Below are 23,838 nucleotides of genomic sequence, written 5' to 3'. Positions count from 1 at the left end.
AGATATCAACTCTACTAAGAGATATAACAAGTTTACTAGAGCATGCCTCTGTAAACTATCTCAAAACAGACATCACCAAAACTTACATAACTTCTTCTAGAGTTCTCCTTTATTTTCTAGTCATTAATTGCATATACTAGATACTCAAAAGTATCTCTTGTAACCTTGGGTGGTGTAAACACTCAACTAGCTATTTGTACCAACTTGATCTTTCTATTGTTCTTCTACCAGATACCATAGAAAACTACTATGTTGACATCAATGACAACCTCAGTCATGAATGTTACATATCATCATAGTAGTACTCCCCCATAGGAATATCGTCAACATTCATGCTTCCAACCAATCTTCTAACAATTTTTTAGTGGATAAACACAAATGGTATATAGATTTTGATATTACAAATTTAGTATTTTGCTCTCATGAAGAGATGCGGCTATGGAAACTATAAACTAGAGAAATTGTCTAACCTAAGGATTGATTATAAATATAACAAGTTGTTGAAAATATCATTCAAGTTTGTTATTAGTGACACACACTTATTGAGTTTGTATATAGCTACCTAGCTTAGTGTATAGTTTTTAGTGTTTCTCATGTAATTCGGTTGTTCACCGAGTTCCACAGTTGCTACTGAGTCCTTCGGAAAAATCCTAGTAGTTACCAAGTAGATTCAGTTAATATGAAAACTAGTAGTGTAAATCGTGCATTTCATTTGATGCCAAGTTTATTAGTGTTTATTGAGTAGTGTAGTATTCACCAAGTTTTTAGTGTATGTGATGAGAGTCCAATGTTAACCGAGCTTCCAAGTGTTAAGCAAGTGACTCAGTTTATACCGAGCTCGAGGTGAGAATTTTTATGGAGTCATACAATGTAAATCAAGAGACTTAGTTTATATGAAAATTTTTACAATGTCTACTAAGTTAGCAGTGTAGACCAAGTTTAGGACTACTTAAAAGTGATCAATATGGACCAAGCTTCTACATCTATCAAATGCATGATATTGTCAAGTATTGACAATGGATGTCAAGTATCAAAAACTCACCAAGTTAGTCTTCAAAACCCAAATATCTTCATGTGGGCTGACTTTGTAAAATTTGTGGTAACTTGTATGATGGCTGACTTTGTAATTTATATAATTAGATTGATAAATATGTGATGCATTGTATCATATCCAATGTATGGATGTCTATAATGTGTGAAAAATATGAAGATGTGAGTATGAATTACATTAGAGAAAAGTAGAAGGAGAAAATTGTAAAGGCCATAGCATTATAAGGAGTAGCAGAGACATATCTATCACAGAAAGGTGATCAGTACACAAAAGAATCTCATTCAAAAAAATTAAGTTTCAGATCAAAGATCTACTACTACTTCATCCTAACAAGTGGATTAGTCAAAATCCTTTCACAAGGTAGACCTAATAGTCTTTTGTAAATCTCTTTACCAAGTTTATACTTAATTGTATGTTTTTAAATCCTTTTACAAGGTGGATCTAGTAGTCCTTATTGCTCCTAAGAAGGTAGATCATGAGAAGTGGTCAATGTAAGCTTTAACGGGCTAACCTTATATTCTGGTACTAAAGTTGTGGGTGTCATCCCCACCCCAATTTTACTTTCTATTTGGAAGTTTCTGGGTCACCAAATCTTTGTGTCTCAATATTATGAATGCTTTTCATCTCTTATGCATGTAATTAGATCAGAATTTATATGATGGATTAAATGCTAATTGAATGATTGGATTAAAGATTGAAATTTTTGAAGTTTTAGAAGTTACTAATTCACCCCTCCCCTCTCAGTAACTTAGCTTAGTCTTGAATATTTCCAACAATGGGTATCAGAGCTTTTTGGTTCTTAGGAGAAAGCTTAATAGCTTGAGAAAAGATCAAGGCCATGGAGATATTTAGACTTGAAAAAGCCATTGACAATGAAAAGTTGGATTTATTAATGGCCATTTTCCAACTCAAGAAAGCAAAGGAGAAACTCTCTCAATCCTTGAAAAGAATAAAAAAAACTTGCAATACAAATGAATGATCAACTCTACATTGAAGAAAGAATTGAAGACCTTCATTCAAGAAATTTAGATGAAGCCAATGAAGAAATCAAAGAACTCCTAGAAAAGAATGGTTCCCTGCAAGAAGAAGTAAGAAAGATAAGAAGAAAATAAGAAATTTAGTTGGTAAGGTTATGTGAAGTCCTAAAATAGAGAAACAAGATAAAAGAAGAGATGGATGGAAGGAACAATGAAATCCAAAACCAATCCCTTCAACAAGCAAACCTTATTGATCAGCTCTCCAATGCAAATGAAGAAATCATGAGCCTAAGATTTGAAAATGAAAGAATGAGGAATGATCTAAATTTTGAAAGGTGCATCAATGAAAGAATGAAAAATTATCTAAAATCTGAAAGATAAATCAATAAAATATTGAGGAATGAGCTACACTCTAAAAAGAAAATCAATGAAAGAATGATGAAATCTCAAGCAGACATGAATCAATTGAATGAGAAAAACCTCTATGGGTAAAAAGGAAAAGCAATAATTAGATATAAAGAAGAAGGAGAATCATCCAAGCAAGGAGCTCAAAAGAACCAAAGACCTACTTGCAGTCACTATGGTAGGATAGGTCATACATCAAACAAATGTTGGAGTAATGGTAAAGCAAAATTTAATGAAAATGCTACAATTGCAATCAGCATGGTCTTAGGGCTAATGAATGGAAGGAGAAACCAAGATTTGAAGGCAAAAGTCACAAATGCAAGAATCATGGACACAAGCCATCATAATGCAAAATAAAGGTATTGAATCTAGCAGAGCAAATTGTGAAAGCAATATTTGGGTGGGACTACAACACATGGTGTAGATGTCATTATTGTGGAGAATTTGGACACATTGTTATGAATTGTGTTAAACATCATATGAGGAAAAGAGATACCACTAAAAGATGTTTCATTTGTACAAAACTTGGTCATCTTGCTAAGAACTACATGAATACTGGTAGAATTGAAGATGAGAAGAAGGCAAAAGCTGATAACATCCTAAAATAGATGAGATAGAAATGGGTTCCTAAGTCTACCAAGGATACAAGTCTGAGAAATGATGGTCAAGTCACTCAAGAATTGAGTGACTCTACCATTTCTAATTAAGTTCTCAAGGGAGAACTAGAACTAGGCTATCAAAGATAACATCTAAATCAGTTCCAATTGAAAGGTGGCAAAGATCCAAATCTATATTCAGGATACAAAGGGACCACTAAGTGACATCGGTATCAATTACTACCAAGTTACTTCTCTACTAGGTGAGGTCAGGTCATAAACTCTACTAAGCAAGGTCAAGAGTAATAAAAGATTCATATAGTTACCAAATCATGAAGACTCCATCAAGTGTTCAATGCTAATTAGTGGATGACAATCTGTCAACATATCTACTTTCATAACAAAAATTAATGGTGAAATCTTAACAAAAGGCATGGAATCAAAATCATTTCTTACTATGAAATTTTGAGTGCTATTGCGAAGAGCAATTTTCAATGCAATTAAAGTGATTTGAGAAAATTTCCAGTGAAAATTTTTCAAATTCTCTCAAACCCTACCAAGTGAAAATTGAATCTAGTAGTAGCAAGGTTAAGAAAGGATCTGACATTTTGGTTCATGCAATTGAGTGGAGGTGCCAGATTTCAAGCTCACTCTTGCAGTTGCTGAAACCCTAGATCCAAGTGATGTGAAATCCCAAATTCCTCCCAAGGTACTTCTTATCAATTATATTCACACTCATTTCAAATGTGTTATTCAAGAAATTGGTACACTAGAAATGGATGATGCCCTAGGTTAATTATGTGTGAATGGAGTCCTAAACTTTGAGCATCAACATCTAGAAACCAAAGGGTTGACATACATCCCTCACATGCCCCAAGAATTTTAAATCAAATGGATTAGGTTTATCCTTGGTCGAGTGCATAGAACAACCAATTTTGATAACCAAGAAGATGATTCATTGAATCACTGGCCTCCCTATTCTAGCCAAAGCCAAAATGACAAAAACCCTAGGTCAACCGAAACTAGAAAAGAAAACCCTAGTTGAATGGGATGGCAGAGGAATGAAAATCAGCAATGTCACTAATGCAGAATTGAAGTTTGGTATTCACGTCATTGCACACAAGATATATAGTTTGAGTAGACTAGATAGTGTGTCACGTGAAGCCTTGGACTTAGCTTACAAGGTGGTTAAGAACAATCTATCATATGACCTTGCTGAGCTATTGCTAAGAGAGTTCAACAAGAACATAGAAAGCATAAGAACTTCAAAGAAAAATCCATATAAGTTTGGTTCCTTGTTGAGTTGCCTATTCTTTTATGTATAGAAATTCTTTCCTTTTAAAGGCACTATGGTATGGATAAAAGATGTTCCTATGCTCTATCAAATCAACGAGTATATTATAGAGATGGGTGAAAATTAAAACAACATTATGGAAAACTACTTCAATGTATTTAAGGAGAAAATGAACAATAGGTTCAAAATCCCTAAGAAGCTAGTTGAGGACTACAAAGATGATATATGTTTCATGGTGGAGAGTGATAAGGTGTATATTTAGGCAGTTAAGCCTAGAATTGTGTGGGTAAAACCTCTTGGGTATGAGATCAACATTTATGAAGCAAAGGATATCATTGAAGCTCTTATCAATGAACCAGTTGATCCTAAGGTTGCATACTTTGGAATGTATGATGAAGCAAAGGCCAGGATTGAACTTGAAATAAAGCTCCCTTAGGTGATCAACAAAGGGAAAAGAAGGATTGCAAAACTGAAAGCAAGTTCAACATTTTGCTAACTGAGGGAAAAGGTGAGGATGAGCAAGGTGAAGAAGCAAAGGATGGGAAGAGTTTGAGGAAGAAGAAAATTTAAAGAAGAAATGCAAGGTGATCATTACCAAGCCAACAAAACCATCCACTGCAATATATTCACCAGGATGTCAACAAAGAAGGAGGAGACATCATATTTAGAAAACTTCCACCCTCCTTGTAGGATAGATTAAAGCAATTGGAAGAAGGAGCAGGCATAAAAAAATTTAAATCATTAACATATGAGATTATGACAGCTGAGGAGCAAAAGCAAGTTGAAGACCTAGTGTTGAATAAAATGGGTAAGTGGAAATACTCACCAGATCAGCTCACTTCACAAGTTCCTAGTGAATTATTAGATAAGTTAAAGCAAGATGGGATTTTACTATGCAAAATATCAAGGCTATATATGGAAAAACCCTGAGGCAATTATTTCCAAGCATATCAAATGCTAAGGTGAAAGATTCATTGAAGAAAAATGAAGAAAATTTGACTCTAAAGTTTAATACTTGTTTAGAGGACATTGAGCATATTGTTAGGAATGCAAAAAAAACTTGGAAGAATATATACTTACTACATAAACCAAGTGATTTTGCATTCAATGTCAAAGATGACGATGAAGAAGAAGATAAGGAGAAAGATGGAGAAGAGAATGTTGAAGAATTAAATCACTTTGACAATGAAGAAGATGAAGAGGATCAAGGACAAAAGGTTTCCAAGGAAGAAAAGCAAGATGATGAGGAGACTAACCCAGTCAAGATAGCTATAGTAGTCATTGCCTCACTTCCTCACTCTCCAAGCAAGCCAGTGTCAACATCAAGTGTGGAGACAACATTAGCAAGTTTGATTGTGACCACTAGTGATATATCAAATGTCCAATCACTCTTTGTTCCTACTTATCTCAGCAAATCACTAACAGAAGTGACATCCACTTCATCCACCAAGCTGTAGATTCCTTCTTCATCTACTGAGTTAAGTACTTCAGTTTTGACTTCTCCAATTTTGACTTCTCTAATTTTGACTTCTTCAATTGTAAGCACACCAGTTTTAGGTTCTATAGATTTGAGCACATCAATTTTGGGTTCCTTAGGAATTTCTATAAGTATTCCTTCAATTAGTATAATATCAATTTTTATTAAAAGCCCAAGTATCTCTACTATTGTTTCTATTTCAGATAAAAAAGCAATAAGTGCAAGGACAGTTGAGCCCAAGGTTCAACCAAAACAATTTTTTTGGGAAAAGGAAAGGAGATAGAGGAAGACATTGATTTAGATGAGGAAATAGTAATCCCCAATTGGGATATTTACAAGATTTCTCTTGACTAAATGTATACATTTGGTGAACTCCTCCAAAAGAAGGCTAAACAACAAAGGCGAAGAGAGGAGAGAGATAAAGAGTATAAGATAATTGAAGATGCCAAGAATTTTTTGGCAGAGGCTATAGGAATTGAGATTGATTCTTCTCAACCTATTTTGTATCAACTAGTAGAAGCAGTCTAGAAATTCAATGAAGACACTGATGGACAAGATAAGCTAATTGAGAAGGCTAAAAAGAAGTTTAACAATAAAGTGTTGGAGCACATTGCTCAGCAGATTTCCATTCATCAAGTAGAGCTCTCTACAATTTTGGTCAATTTAGAAACATCATGTTCAAATGTGTCATCACTTTTTGGGAAGTTATGTGATGTTTCTAGTTTTGCAAATGAAATAAAGGACAAATTGTCCAAAATAGATGAAGATCTAAAGGCTAGTTCTTAGCAGTTGCAACTTGACCCTAGTTCAAGCTCTACACTCTTCAAGAAAATAAGTTTCTTGTCAGAAACACAAGCAAAATTGCTAAGGGAAGAAGCAAGGATCAGATCCACATTGATTGACATACAAAACATGATCCTTCCCAATATAATATTGATGCACTGCAAAAACATATTTCATATTTAAAAACTCTAATCCATGACAATAACTTCTCTATTTTAGACCATATGATAGAATTTTTAGTAGAGGTACAAATTGGACTTCATACATGTAAGGTCCTGTAGGAAAATTTTGATAAAACTTTGGCAATCATTCTTAAGGTACATTTTGAAATTTTTGTCTCATTTTGGTGTTTCTATGTAAATAAAATAGAATAAATATTTGACATTAATGTCAAAAAGGGGGAGAAAAGATATATTGGAGAAAGTCATGTGTTATGGGGAGTAAGACATGTACAAGGAGACACATAGTATGAGGAGAAAAATTCTATGAGAGAGAACTTGCAAGAAGTAAGACATGTACAGAAAGACATGTTGTATATAGCAGGAAGATGTATAGTATATTGTATATACCTTACAAAATCAATTTTGAAAAATCCTAAAAATAGAATACTCTACTGAGCTAGTATCACATGGTGATGGATATAAGGTATTTAGTTTTGGCTAATAAATTTTTTTGTCACTAATACCAAAGGGGGAGATTACTAACAATATCAGTCAAGTTTGTTATTAGTGACACATACTTATTCAGTTTGTATATAGCTATCGAGCTTAGTGTATAGTTCTCAATGTTTGCCATGTAATTTAGTTGTTCACTAAGTTCTACAATTGTGACTGAGTCCTTTAGACAGATCCCAATAGTTACTGAGTAGATTCAATTAATATGAAGACCAATAGTGTAAACTGTGCATTTCAGTTGATACCAAGTTTATTATTGGTTACTAAGTAGTGCAATGTTCACCAAGTTTGTAATGTATGTGATGAGAGTCCAATCTTATCTAAGCTTTCCAGTGTTAACCAAGTGACTCAGTCTATACCAAGCTCAAGGTGAGAATTTTTACTGACTCATAAATCAAGATACTCAATTTATATGATGAGTTTCACAATGCCTACCAAGTCACTAGTGCAAACTAAGTTTAGGACTACTTAGAAGTGATCAGTATGGACCAAGCATCTACGTATACCAAATGCATGATGATGTCAAGTATTTATAGTGGATGTCGAGTATTAGAACCTCACCAAGTCAATCTTTAGAACTTGAATGTCTTCATGTGGGCCAACTTTGTAATATTTGTGGTAACTTGTATGATGGCTAACTTTGTAATTTGTATAATTGGATTGATATATATGTAATGCATTGTATCATATCCAATGTATAGATGTATGTAATGTGTGTGAAAAATATGAAGATGTGAGTGTGAATTACATCAAAGAAAAGCAAAAAGAGCAAATTGTAAAGGCTATAACATTATAAGGAGTAGCAGAGACATATCTATCACAGAAAGGTGGTTAGTGCACAAAGGAATCTCATTCAAAAAAACTAAGTTGTAGATTAGAGATCTACTATTGCTTCATCCTAATAGGTGGATCATTCAAAATCCTTTCACAAGGTAGACCTAATAGTCTTTTGTAAATCTCTCTACCGAGTGCATACTTAATTGTATGTTTGTAAATCCTTTCACAAGGTGGATCTAGTAGTCCTTATTACTACTAATAGGTTAGTTCGTCAAAAGTAGTCAATGTAAGCTTTAACAGGCTAACTTTATATTGCAGTACTAAAGTTATGGGTATCATCCCCACCCTATTTTTGCTTTCTATTTGGAAGGTTTTATGGTCACCAGATCTTTGTGTCTCAGTATTATGAATGCTTTCAGTTTCTTATGCATGCAATTAGATTAGAATTTATATGATGGATTAAATTCTAATTGAATGATTAGATTAAAGGTTGAAATTGTTGAAGTTTTAGAAGTTACTGATTTACCCCTCCCTTCTCAGTAACTTAGCTTAGTCTTGAATATTTCCAATATAGGTGGTGTCCTCAAAATTCATATACTAATATAGATGTTGTAAAATAGAATAATAGAATTTGAAGGCAAGATGTAGATTTTTTTGATGTTTTGATCCATATAAAGTGGATTTTGTCCTCACATGTTGAGATAGTCAATTTCTCTCACCTACCAATCTTATCATTTTCATTGATTGTAGCTAATCCAACAACAACAAAAATAGATTGGATTGGTTATAGTGGTTTTTAGTGTAGGTGAAAGATAGATTTCTTTTGGGGATCAAGCCATATTATTCATATTTCTATTTATTGCATTCATGAATTCAAATGCCATGCAAGTGCTACAGCAGCATGAGATACCAAAGAGGACTCCATGCTACTCCAAATTTGGCTCAATAGAGGTCCATGGACTCCTAATGAAGATCTCCTCCTTACAAAATACATTCAAGATTTTGGTGGAAGCAAATGGAGAACTTTTCCCAAGAAAGCAAGTAATCTAGTAACCTAATAATCTTCACACTTGATTCATCAACCCAAACATGTTGCACTTGATTCATTAATTGAGATTTTAGATATAAATGGTTTTGAAATATATGTTTTGGTATTAGTATCTTTAGTAAATTTCTTGCAAATTTTTTAAGCTCATTAGAAACCCATGATCAAGAAAATAATGGAGATGGGTCTTGAAAGAATTGGAAGAAAAAGTAGAGGATGTGTTGGTTTTTAATCAGAAGAATTGAAAATCATTCATGTGGTTTCTTTGAATCTATATGTTAGATTATTTGTTTTGTCTTGTTAAATGGAAGTTGGTGTTTTATGTTTGATGACTTTTTGCAAGGAGGTATCTTGTGACTATTATTTGTTTGATGACATGATTTGTTCATTTAGATTGGCATAAGAAGATATCTATTTGGTTCATTCAGATTGGCATAGACAGATATCTATTTCCTTCATATTAAATTGGCTTGTGAGATCTATCAAGATATATGGATCTTCTAGTGTTAGGGATTACATGTATAGAAAGTCCAAAAGATGTTATATCTTTTCATATTTATTGGATGATTGTCTTATGTCTATATACATTTGTGTATGTATCTATGTCTTCCATGTTTTTAAGTTGATTGTTCTTCTATATTTTAATTTATCTCTATAAGAAAGAAAGAAAATGAAGATTTCATTTATAGCAATTAAATTCTGATAGCAATATCACAATTTGACTCGTTGTAGAAAATATCTTCTACATATTGATTTCTATTATGTTAGTCTTAGTTTAGTCTTAGTTTCATGTTCTTATTTGCAATTTCTTTACACTTAGCCCATTAAAACTTGGTCAGTTACAACTAAAGGAGTGGACTTGGAAATGTTACAATTCATAGTTGCAAATTGTAATTACAACAATTCTATTAATAGTGAGAGCAGCTAACCGGTCCAACATGAAGACATTTGCTTAAAGCTTTAGATATTTGAAAACTTTCCACTCATTTTCAAATCCATCCAACATAAATGAAGTATGTTTTAATCAAATTTATTTTTAGGACCCGTCAACTTAATACACCTTCAAATTTCCTTCATTGAATTGTAGAATAACCCCATTTATGTTATTAAGCCTAATGCTTTGTAATATCTATTAGACACTATAGTTACATAGAACCTTCAAAATAGCACATTATCATATTCATGAATTGTAATGTCACATAAATAGCCACATAAACTTGGAAGTTTATAGGCGGTTCCTAGCAGAACATATTGTAGCATATAAACATATAATATATCTAATTGAGAGTTTTATATATTCTATTGACTCTATATCAAAATGGTTGATATGCTACCTATATAAAGAAATGATCTCTTTCAATTAGAAGGCTAAAAGTCTATGTAGTATTCTTGAAGAAATTGATTTATTTACAAAATTATTTTGGGTATTTACATCATTCTAATTCATTAAAGAATCAAAATGCTAGAAATCTCCAACCAGCATATTTGTTTAATGGAACAAGAATTAACTGGCTCTTTGTTAGGGGTGTTACTTTCCAAAATTTAAACAAATATTCATTTGAATTATCCACATATGGATGCATTTATATATAGTATTACAATGGTTCAATTGCTTCAAATTAAATTCATGACAATTGAACTATAATTTGTTGGCAAGTTTGTAGAGATGTGGCAGAAGTTGTCAATTGAGATGGATGAACTACTTACGACTAGATGTGAAAACAAGATACATTTCACCTAATGAGGAAGATTTAATTCTTAGGTTGCATCGGTTCCTTGGTAATAGGTAATGCATCAAATTTTTCCAAAATGCCTCAAGAAAGAAAAAAAAAAGAGAACTACATGGAATCCATATAAATTATTTTCTTTTGAAATGTATATTGATTATACTACAATACATTATTTTTCCAAGACTTAAATTAAAACCATTTTCACTAACCATAATCAAAGATTTTAAAATCAATGAGAGGAATAACATGCATTTACTTCAAAACCTACAACTAAATGGATTTGATCTTGGAACAAATATGCATGTGGTCTCTAATAGTAGAGTGAATTGATAATGAGATAAAGAATTATTGGAATGCCCATCTAAGAAAATAGCTTATAAGTCAAAGCATAGACCCTAGAACTCAAAAACCCCTTTCAAACTCTAATTTCATGCAAAACCCTAACCCAATAGAAGGCAACATTGATAAATGTAATATCTCCACTATGAAAAGAAACTTTGATCTAGTCGACTTGACAAGCACTTAGCAATTTGATCATCATCTACATGTAAGGAAAAGGAAAAAGCCTACCATGAATGAAATGGAAGATGTTAGGTGCTCTACAACAACTGATACACCATATCATAACAAGTAATCTGATCAGATGTAAACTAAAATGGAAGGTAGGCCCCAAGGCACAAACCTAAAATGGCTCTCATGTAGATTGAACAACAAAATCCCATCACCAAAGAAACACCTATTAATCTCATATTGGTGTTGACAAGCGAGTGTCTATACACTTAATTCATTTACTTAGTTCATGCTAAACAAGTAACATATGTTGAGCACAGCATATAAGTTAGAGCATTCCAAGTAAATAGTGAGTGCTAGGTCACTCATATGCTGAGTCACTCAAGTGTCAAGCAAATAGTATGTGCTAAGTGATTCATTTTTTGACCAAGTAGTGCATGCCAAATCATTCAGTTGTTGAAGGATAGTATTGTTGAGCACTAGGGACTTTAGTCGCTAAGTAACATAGTTTTGACATAGTTGTTTGTATTTGCACAAACTACTATGTAAACCATTTTTGGGCCGACTCAAATATCAATTTATGATCTTTTATTGATAAGGATGAATCTTAAGTGGGAATCCCTATGTATTACATGTATCTAATTAGGTAAAGGGAAGGTTTAAGTGGAAATATGGGTGAACCATAGCCATTGATTCATACCTAACCCTAAGTCACCTAGGTCTTCTTAAGGAGGACAAACCCTATACTTTTTAATGAATGGTCAGAGAAAGAGAGAAGGAGAGTTTGCATGTGCAAATAGGAAATTCATGGTGACCAAGGTATTATGATCTGAATTGCATTAAAAAATCAGTTAAAGGAGAATAGAGGAAGGAAAAAGTGAATAGTAGAGAGACATCTGATCAAGAAGGATCAAGTACACATTAGTATAGAGGTGATCTGACATCAAGCAATAGAGTGCTAATTGCAGGATCATTGCTAAGATATCCTAATAGGTGAATCAGTTAAATCTCTTAATGGAGTAGTCCTAACAGGCTATATTAAAATCCTCTAATAGGGTGCTTACTTAATTGTGAGTTGAAGTCTTTTAACCAGGCATACTTCTAACAAGGTGTTGAAATGCTTTAACAGGGTGAGACCTAACAATCTTTGTAAGCCTTTAACAAGGTAAACCTTTCATAGGGTAGATCATGTTTCATGATCAAAGATTGTAACCTTCATTAGATACACTTTATTATTGTAGTGGTGAAGATTTGTGGGTGTCATCCCCACCCCAGTTTCACCTTCTCATCAGAGGGTTTCTAGGTAATCATATCTTGCGTCGTATATGTGTGAATTCTTACTTGTTTACATGCTTTATATGTATATGCTTTACATGGTATTTCAGTTTACTTATTGAATGGTGAGATGGATGTGTGGTGAATGTTTTATGGGTTAAAGTTAAAAGCACTAATTAACCTAACCCCCGCACCCCCCCCCCCCCCCACACACTCCCCTCTTAGAGTTTACCTTTCCTATTTTAATTCCAACAACACCACCAAATCAAAATGATGAATTATGATTTTTTATTTTTTCATTATGAACCCAATTTGGTTGAAATTTCAACCAACTCAGGCATTAAAAAAAACATAGGCCAATATGGCCTTTCATCAAAAAAACAAGGGGAAATGTACTAGTGGAAATTTTCAATACCAATTGGACGACATAAATCTATATGTACCAATTCCAAAATATCATTTGAAGTGTGTGTCTTGCTAGAAAAATAGGACTTTTTCATCTTACCAAGATGACATTATTTATAGATAGAATTCTCTAGTTTTTGTAGATTTGGTAAGCCTCTTACTCTTTTCTTTCTACTTATTTCACCATCTTCTCAAAGTTTACATGACATAGCCTCTTATGTTATAAACAGACATCCTTAATTATCACAAATAAACATGTCTCAACTATGAAATCAAGATAGAATATGATACCTTTTTTGCATTTGTGTTCCAATCAAATTACATTCATCATCAAAGATCTTAACCTTCCTTTTCTCAAGTTTTATCTTGTGACCTAAGTTATTTAGTTTTGCACCACTCAAAAGATTATATTTGAGTCCTTCAACTTAATATGCATCATCACAATTGATCTTATCAGTCAACATTAGTGACCCTTTAACATTTATCGAGTATGGAACATCATTACCAAAATAAAAAATTCTTTCATCATCAATTTCTTTAAGCTTATCAAACTTACTTAGATCATCAATCATGTGATGTGAACAACCACTATCAATCATTCATGAGCCATTCATACTAACATGTGTAATAAGGAAATTTTCACTCTCATACCTTTCACCATTTGGATCTTGCTTAATTGCAACATAAACCATTTCAACTATTTCCTTGTTGCCATCAAAACTAGTCTTAATGTGCTCCTCCTTGACAATGTAGCATGTCATCTTTCCTTTGTCTTTGTAATCCATGTTCCTTATATACTTGAAATATTTCTTTTCAAATCTATCAGACTTAACCTCTATTAGGAAATTTAGCAACAAAGTGACCAACCTCATTTCATTTTAAAAAGATTAAGGGTAGTTTACCTTTGTATTTACCTTTAGTTCTTGATAACCTTCTAGCAAGAAGTGCTTCAAGCTCACCCAGATCATATTCAGTTTTAGACTCACTTTCTTCTTTGGTTTCATTTTCTTTCTTTTAATTTCTAATGTATAGTGAATACTTAAATGCATTTCCCATTGAAACCATATTATTTTCATAATTTTTGAACTCAAATGTAGTCAACCAACCAAAAATACCATCAAGTGTCAAATTGTTTACAAGCATAGCTCTTAATTCTTCAATTGTATAAACTTTAATAGCATGGATAGATAGAAGAGATTTGAGAACCTTACGATTTTAGAGTACATGATTGTTCTTCTAGCATCTCTAATGGCACTTACAACATCCTTGATTCATTTTACATATTGTGCACCATTCTCACATTCTTTCATTCTCATTTCATTGTACTTCTAAGGTTTTCAGTTGTGTATGTCCTTACATTATCATCTCCTCCATGTACTAGTTTTAACTTATCCTACATTTTTTTAACATTAGCACATTTCTTAATATCATTAAACTTAGCATCATTAAGAATAGATGCAATCTCAATTATCAAACTATTGTGATTTCTTTTCTCATTCATTCTCTCTAGAGTCGGGGGACCAACAGGTATAGTATATTCATTTCCTAACAAATGTGTGACATTATCTCCAATACCAAAAAGATGCATCTTCATTCGTTCTTGCAATGATGAAAAGTTATCCTTGTTCAATCTCGATACCTCTCTCTTATACATCTTTGATCTTTAGCTCAAGTTCCTTTAAACTTATTCTTCCAAGCAATTAGCTATGATACCAAATTGTTAGATAACTAAGAGGATGGTGAATCAGTTATATCCAACTATCATATAGTCCCTTCAAATATTTTGGTACCAACTACACATCATAAACTTCAACATAAATCACTCCATGTAAACATTAATCAAATCTATCAAACACTTTCATCAAAATTGTAAACTCATTATTCTTTGCATTACTGAGTATCAATAAACTTTCTTAGTTATTACCTAGTTACAATAAACTATAGAACATGTAAAATAACTTGTAGCATAAACAAAAATCATACAATTAACACCACAATTTCAGCATGGAAACCCTATGAAGGGAAAAAACACCTAGGACCAGCAACCCAAAAGTTTTAGTCTTCTAAACTGAGTTGTGCTAGGAGCCAACTCTATTAAAGGTTACATACACATTATTAATGTGACCTTTTTAGAGTATTTCCCTAAAAAATCATCTAGACCTTATCACTCCTTGTGCCAGACTAAAGTGGTGTATGTGTTCCAAGGCTTTCTTGTACTACTACTAAGAGACCTAGCTTGTCTCTTCTAGGAACCTAGTCTCCTCTAGGTCCTAATTGGCTTAGATGATTCACTAAGTCTAATTCAAACTCTTCTCAAAGATTTCTCAACCCTTGTACTTAGCCTTGAAAGGCTAACACCTTTAGGTAGTACAATCCTTCACCTCACTTAAAAGCTCTAAGTGCTACTTCCTCAAAAAGTCCATTCTTCATTGCAGGGGTATTCATTAGCATAAAAACATCTCATTTTCTTCCACTTGAATCCATTTGGAAATATCTTCAAGTATTTTTCCTATTGCTTTCAAGATTTGGTCTCTAAGAAGCCTATTTAGGCCTAATTCTAATTAGCCCTTGAAAATGGCTAATTCCACTTTCTTGAAAAACTTTCCAAACAACCTAGAAAACCAATCCAAAAATCGAATAGAATTTTGGATTCTCTAAAATATTCTATAGTTTTAAGGCTCCTAATCTATCTATACAAGGGGTTCCTACTATCTAGGTCAAATAAGGCTAAAAGGACCTATTTCTTAGGAACTCACTAGTTTCTTGTTCAAAACCCATACAAGTCGATTGATAACCCTTGGATCCATATAACATAACAAGATATGTTCATAATACACCTAAAATTGTACTTATTTCATACTATACGTCTTTACCCTGCAAGAAATCTTCACTTTCTCCTATGCTAAGCCTCTAACTAGATACTGTCTACTCTCCTAGGGATTAGTAGTAAAAATAGCTTCCCATAATCCCATGACTCCTAATCCTAAAAATATATACAATATTTACTCCCATAACATTTCCACCTAAAATTTGGTATTTTCCATTGTTAGATTTCATGGGGGAGCCATATGTATACAGATTTGTTAGCACAAAACAAGTAAGATGTTCAGAATTTAAACAATTTATTTATCCCTCAAAACCTACTCTAGTCAACTCTCTTATCAAATGAAAAACTCTCCAAAATAATCTAATAACACTATAAAATCATCATATTGAGCTTTTCAATTCATTTCAAGACACTCTCAACACTAAAACTCAAAAAAGGTTGTTGAAAACATTGTTGCGGAGCTATATTTCACATACACAACAATTACAAATGCATACTCTCTTCTTTTAGATTCCATCTCCACCATTCTAGGTTTTTTGGTCAATTTACCAATCCCTATACTTAAGGGAATCCAAGGTAACCAACTTGCATGCAACATTTGCAATAATTGTAAATGTTGCCATGACAACTTCTTGATAATATTTGGCATCTTTCTCACCACTTATATGTGTTTAGAACACATTTAAGACTCTAATCCAACACTAAGCTTCTAACACTAAGAAAATTAATTACCAATTAACATTGGATATTTATGCAACCTTAGTACTAATGACTAACTCACTTAGCCCACATAGAAAATGATCTTATAAGGTCCCAAACCAACCTAAAATAAACTTCTTGACTTAGATAGAGTCAAAAACAAGCCAAAATACTAGACATGGAGAGGTTAGGCTAGGTGTGCTCCTACACCATCCTCCCCAAAATGAAAAGATCAATCCACCATTGGATTGAGGATGTTTGGATCAATCCCCATCTTCTTGAACTTTGATTACTTTATCCATACTGCATCAGTATCTATTTGTCCATGCTTCCTTATCAAGTGTTCCTTATACTCTTTTGTTCTAGTCCTTTTATAGGCTCTTGTGTCTAGTTGTTGTCTGGTCCTATATTTGTAATATTAGGTAATTGGAGATCCTTTACATCCTTTATTACTTCATGAAGATTTTGATCCATGTCTTGTTGTGGTCCTTTATAATGGACTAAGTTTGCAATGTTAAATATTGGTGATAGTCCATTGTCTTCTGGTAGTTTAACCTTGAATGCATTGTCACCATACTTAACCAAAATGGGACAGGGACCTATCCTCCTCATTTGCAACTTGTGAGGGACTCTTTTTTTAATTTTTGACTTGTTAAGATGCACCATAACCAAGTCACCAACATTGAACTCAACTATCTTCCTACTCTCATCCAACTTTTCATTGTGTTTCATGGTATTCTCTATCATTGTCTTCCACATTGTTTCATGTATCTCTTGCATAGCATATGCAAAATCATCAGCATAACTACTTCCTTTTACTCCATCCTTCAAATCTCTCAATTCATAAACCCCTCTATGATGTAGTCCATAAACTATATCAAAAGGACTCTTCCCTCTTGATTTATTTATAGTATCACTATAGGCATATTCAACTTGTTGAATAAATTGATCCCATTGTTGACCATACTCCTTAGTTAGGCATCTTATTATATTAGCACAGCTTCTAATGACAATCTCAGTCCGACCTTCAATTTGAGAATGGTAGGTTGATCCAAAAGATAAGTTATGCCTAACCTTTTCCAAAGAGTCTTCTAAAAAAGACTTATAAACTTAGTGTGTCTATTTGACACAATTTTGATAGGTAACCCATGGATTCTTACTATTTCTTTGAAGAAAAGAGAGGCTATTTGACTAGCATCATTAGTTGTCTTACATAGCACAAAGTGAGTCATCTTGTTGAATCTGTCCACAACTACATAAACATTATGCTTTCTTTGTCTTGTCTTGGGTAACCCAACTACAAAATCCATACTTAAACATTCCCATGGCCTAGTAGGAATATGTAGTGGTTGATGAAGCCCTGCATCTAAATAAGTGCCCTTGGCTTTTTCGCATATGGCATACCTTCTAACATCAAGATTCATCCTTGGCCAATAATAAAACCTTGAAACAAGTTCTTGGGTCTTAGTGATCCTAAAATGACCACTTAAAGCATCATTATGCTTTTCCTATATCAAATTCTCTCTAATAGAGCCTCTAGGGACACATAACTGATTTCCTTTAAAAAAAAGATCATTTTGAAAATTATATTCAACATATCTACTATGAAAATAATTCTTGTATTCAGCACATACCTTTGTAAATCTTGGAAAAGTCTTCATCATCACCATATAGATCCTTGAAGTGATCTATCCCCATGATTTAAAATGAATTTTTTGAATTATGAGAGCCCTTCTAGACAATGCATCCACCACCTTATTTAAGATACCTTTCTTGTGTTTGATATTAAAAGTATAAGCTTATAGGTACTCAACCCACTTCATGTGCTTGTGACTCAACTTCTCTTGTGAATTTAGGAAACTACGTGCTTGATTATCTTGTTGGTGTTTAAAAATGTTGTAGGTTTCCAATTACCCCGATGAGAATATGACACATCTAGGGGCAGCTAACTCCCATCTTCAACACATCATTTCAGACACCAGGCCAACTATAAGGCTCAACCCTTCTTCACTTCAGGCTCTGCAAGACCTAGGCAGCTTAACCTTGAGGTTCGGATGTATGGTACTAGTGCAATTTAAATATAAATTTGAACCTATTTACTGCAAATGAAAACCCCTTATATCTCCTAATAACTCATGCAATAACACAGATCTACAGTAGCTAAATGCAAATCTATGAAATTCATAAGTTGAGTGAGGGTTAGTTCCTTTCAGCCCACTACAAAATATGAACTAAATTTATTTGATTAAAATGATTTGTGAAAATGACATTCATATCAGCTTGCATCTAATTTAGTGATCAGTGCCTTATCCATTGAAACATAGAGTCATTACCAGTAGGATGACCTAACTTGTTTGCATTACAATCAAGTTTATCAACTGAAATCCCAAAATCCCATTCTTATGCAATATTCTCTTCATACACCCAAAAACCCTATCAGAATGGTGAAGCATTTACTTAACTCCTAGAGTCAAAAGCAAAAAAATATCTGACATACAACTCATCCAAGATGTCTTAAATTGAATAAACTATATTCATTCAATTACAAAGTCAATAGCATATGAAGAATTAGGAGGCAGGATAAGAAAACCTAGATTATTCATTGTAAAACCCCTTTATATTCATCCTTGGAAAGACTGAATACATAAACTGGTAAAACTAAATAAAGGTCTAGACATGTCACATAATCTATCATCAATATTCAACATCTCAAAATAACATCACATGAAATGAATTGAAAATTTGCACAAGGGTGGACATGTGGCCTTCACTACTAGAACATAGCTCAATAGACAAGAAGAAAAACCATCTACAATCCTAGTTTCATAGTAGAACACTGGAACCCTGCTAGTATCACAGAGAAAACTACCAACCCCTACAATAAAAGAAAGAAAGGAAGATATAGGAAGAAGTGAATTCTCGAATCTGTTATGTAACTGAGATCTATCCACTTGGAATTCCATCCCCTACAACTGAATAACCTCTCTCTTCTTTCTACATCTTTGATCTGATTTTGTTTTCATCATTACTTTGTAACAAACCTATAAATATCTTTGCTAAATGATGGAAACCATCTGCAACCAAAATATTTGAAAACCTTATGAAATGCTGGTGAAATCCCCATCTAACTAACTCAAAAGTGATCACATTTGACCCCAACTGCATTTTCATTGTCTTTTACCCACATTCAGGTCATTTCCATGCCAAAAATCAATTTTTGAACTTCGATACCTAAATTCAGTTACAAGTTAAGAATCTAGGAGAAAACCTTGAATATCTTGAATAGACTACTTCTTGTGCAAAAACTAACCTTAGAATCAGAAACTTTGTCTTCTCTTGATTCCAAGGATATATAACATCACTATGTTTGCTTACCAGAAACCTCCAAAAATTTTGTTTGAAAATCACCCCTTGGTATAGGACTCAAGTCTGTGCCTTTTAAAATTTTAAAAATTCAAAAATTTAAAAAGTTCTAAAGTCAAAACTTTAGATTATAACTCTTTTGAATTTAAAATATCTAGTGTGCACTTTGATATAAATAAAATATTAAAGTTTAATATTTCATTTTAAAGTCCCTCTTTCTCACTAGGTCCATTGGGTGCCACCTAGGCTCCCACATGGCAGCCCCTGATAGGCTGGCCTATGCCACATACTCACCTACTTGGACCCACTAGACATTCACTTCACATGTGGTACCTTCTCATTCACCCAGCACCTGTCACCTATCCACCTCATCACTGGGCAAGCTTGCTGCCACGTGGCGAAAGCCCACTTACTCGCATTATTTAATAGCCTTGCATCTTCATTTTGCAGGATTGCACTGACCATCAAATCTAGACATGTGTCATGATCTTAAGCCTTTGTCTGAAACTATTGTTGATTGCCACCTCACCGCCATCTGGGACCCACTGCCACATGTTGATCACCTGGATGCCCGCATTCTTTAACTGGTGAGAACTTTCATTTTGCTGGCATGCACCCACCGCTCAATCTCGCCACATGTCAATTTTTGGGTGCATCTAGATTCTTGGTGCCATGTCAGTGTGCTTGTATTTTTGTTTAAAATTTTCTTAGTTTGCGTGCTAGTTGTCTGTCCAGTTTGGGTCCCACACATCGACCAATAGCTTACAATAGCCTTTAGTCTTAAGACACCATGCAATAAGTGTAGAATTCTATTTAAAGACTTCAAAAGCCCCTAACTTAGTGAATGTGGGATTAAGCAATTAGCTCAAGCCCCTACACTTTTCTATGTTTGTTGGTCTCTTTTTATGCTCATGGTGCCTTGGTTAGATATAACACATAAAGAAAGAAATATGGCCTTCCCTGTGAAAGTTGTGGACTGTGAGTTTCTTTATCCTACTCTCCTATCACATGGGCTACTCTTTGACTACATTTTTTTCCTTCCAACTGCTTGTGTGTGAGCTCTTCTTATGGCATTGGGTCTTCAAACTTGTTTGTTCCAAGTGTTAGAACTATTCTAGCTTTAGGAATAAGTGTATGTGCCCAACTTGCATCATAATTGCACACTATTGAAATATATTTTGAAGAAAATCATGCCTCCCTAAAGGGTTGGAGAACATGGACAAGAATTGAAAATCTCATTGTATTCATATGCAATATAATCCTTGGTTTAATATTAGTTTGTATAATTTTAGCAATCAAAACTCTCCATGGTCTTTTGAGGCAAAAGATTTGTCCAATGTTCTCCATCGCTCATGAAGAAAATGTGCTTCAAATCTCAAATGAGAGGATGTCCACATCAATTTCTTGGAATGAATTTGCTTAATCTTCTAGTGTGCTCTCCTATTGTGAGTTGCCCATGCACATGTTTCTCCTGCTAGCATGGGTTTCCTTTCCTCTTAGCATTATGCTTTTCCTTTTCTTTGCATGGACTTTTGCAGGGGTCTTCTTATTACATGGACTGAGGCTTCTTTCACATGATGTGTGTTCCTTCTTGGACTCTGACTTATTATTGATGCGCTGGAGTTTATGGCTACTCCCTCCTTCTACACGGGTTTGGAGCTTCTGAGGTAGGTTGTGTGTTTAACCTTTTTTAAAACCTTAATACTAACAGCAGCATCTTTGGTTATTTCAATGAACTTCTCCTTTGCAAAGTAGACAAGGTAAAATGTGGGTGTTCTACTATAGGTTTTGAGCAACGTGGGTGATTTACATTTAACTATAGTGCTAATTAGACTTGTGGACAATGTTTTCATGTGACCATTGGGCTTTGTGGATGACTACAGACTATTTTTTATCCTTTGACTATGCTACAATCTCCTCTCGACTTGGCATTTAGGAGTGCAGCTTTCAACGATGCTCTGCTCTATTTTAGACTCACTGGTGGTTCCTTCATTGGCGTCTAGATGCTAAGGGTCTTTCATTTTTTAATCGTGTGCTTTCATCCTTATGTGGGTTTCCTGCTCCCAAAACCTTTTTGTGGTCTTCCATGAGTGGTGAGGTGTCATTTTTATATATTGTTGCACGTGGATTAATTTTGGATGAATCATCTCCCACTTACTCAATTCCATGTGCAATGCTTTTGTGTCATTATTGTCCATGTTAACCAAAAATGTCATAGTATAACCTCCTATAGTGAGAAGATGGGAATATGTGTTATCAAAAATATCAACACGAGCTACCACTCTCTGTAGTACCTCCTCTAGTAAGCCAAGTCCACTGATACCTCATGGTTTATCCTCTAGCAAGATTCCTATCATTACATCTAAATCCCCACCAAATTTACTTGCAAACTCGATGAACAATTCCAAAGATCCCAAAACTTCAAAACTCTGAAAAAATTCTTTAGGCTTCCATAATAGGTCGCAGAGCAAGGCATTCATCTAGCCACTGTGTTGTTCTATCAACTAAAAGTTTTCTCTCCTTATCTGAGACCTATGCAGGCATTTCATCAGGCAAACTAGACCAACAGTTTGGTTTTAATGTAGATATACTTTTCATTTATTGTGCAGGTTTGACCATCAAGTTTTCAAATGGGATCAATGGCACATAGTAGCAACTTGTGTTTATCATATCTAGCCCTCTCTACTTATTTCAACTATCACTTCTAGATTGGTTCCATGAAATCAAAGTCACCACTACTGACACTTTGTCAAAGCCATCATTTTTGTTAATCAGGTGATATTTTAGTCGGGCCCCAAAAGTGGGTCTGACTAAAATAATTTTCATTTTTAGACAACTAATATGCAGATTGATCCATTGGTCTTCTCAAACTATCAAAAATCAAAATCAAACATTGAATCATCACTTGAAACTCATTTTATCACTTTATGCAAACTATAACTCTGTGTCAGGATGCCCACCAGCTGGCCTTAAAAATTGATTCAATTAACCAGGTCATGAGAATTGGCATGAGTGTTCAATCCTACAAGCTCTACCATACTGCAAATTCTCTTCTCATGATGAATTCCCAGTCAAAAGATTTTAATAGTCAAAGCTGACCTCTTAGATCTACCTACAAGAAAACATGTCAAGAAACAAAAATTACATTCGGATTTGGCTTTGAAAATTAGGTAAACAGACATTTGAGGGCACGAAAACTGGGGCATTGACTCTCTATCACGAGGACAATATAAATCTATGATTTGGACTCATGAAAAATAATAGGATACCAATGGTGAATGGTCAAAGTGGGCTACTCAGAATTTGCAGATTTAAACAATGGCAAAAAAGTGATTTTTTACAAATGGAATTGACCTGGGAAAGTGTATAGACGGATTCGTCAAGACCTAAAAACTAGCACACTTGAAGTATTTTCAGAGGAAAGCATAGTGGCACAATCCATTTGATCTCACCTATCATTTATTTTGAGATATGACACCACAAATAGGGGTACTAACAAATCTGCACCTTTTGAGACGAGTAAAAAAATTAGAAATTGCATTTGGAATCGCATTTGAAAATTGATCAAACGGATTCATCATAAGCTCAAAATTGAAACATAGTAATTCTCTGACCTATAAAATGCAACACAATAGGAATTTCATCATTTTGGTCACTTGTTCAAAAGTTATAACTTGTCAAACAGGGCTTCCCAGAATTCAGAACAAATTACATCAGCATGATATTGACAAACAACCAACTTTGAGGGATTCAAAACCTAGTCAAACGGATTTGAAACAACTTGAAATCTGAAACATAGGCTCTCAAGTATGGACAATAAACACTCCCAAAGTGGGAAATCATGAAAAAAAATTGGGTTCAAGATATTCACTTGCAAGCATGGCCTCTTGTCACTGTTTGACATAGGCAAAAATGTAGATTTGATGATTGCTCAAAATGGGACTACACAA

This window comes from Cupressus sempervirens, chromosome 4 (genome assembly GCF_028749045.1).
Source record: "Cupressus sempervirens isolate cs-2001-9-10 chromosome 4, ASM2874904v1, whole genome shotgun sequence".
Taxonomy (NCBI): Eukaryota; Viridiplantae; Streptophyta; class Pinopsida; order Cupressales; family Cupressaceae; genus Cupressus; species Cupressus sempervirens.
This window is presented reverse-complemented; position numbering follows the sequence as displayed.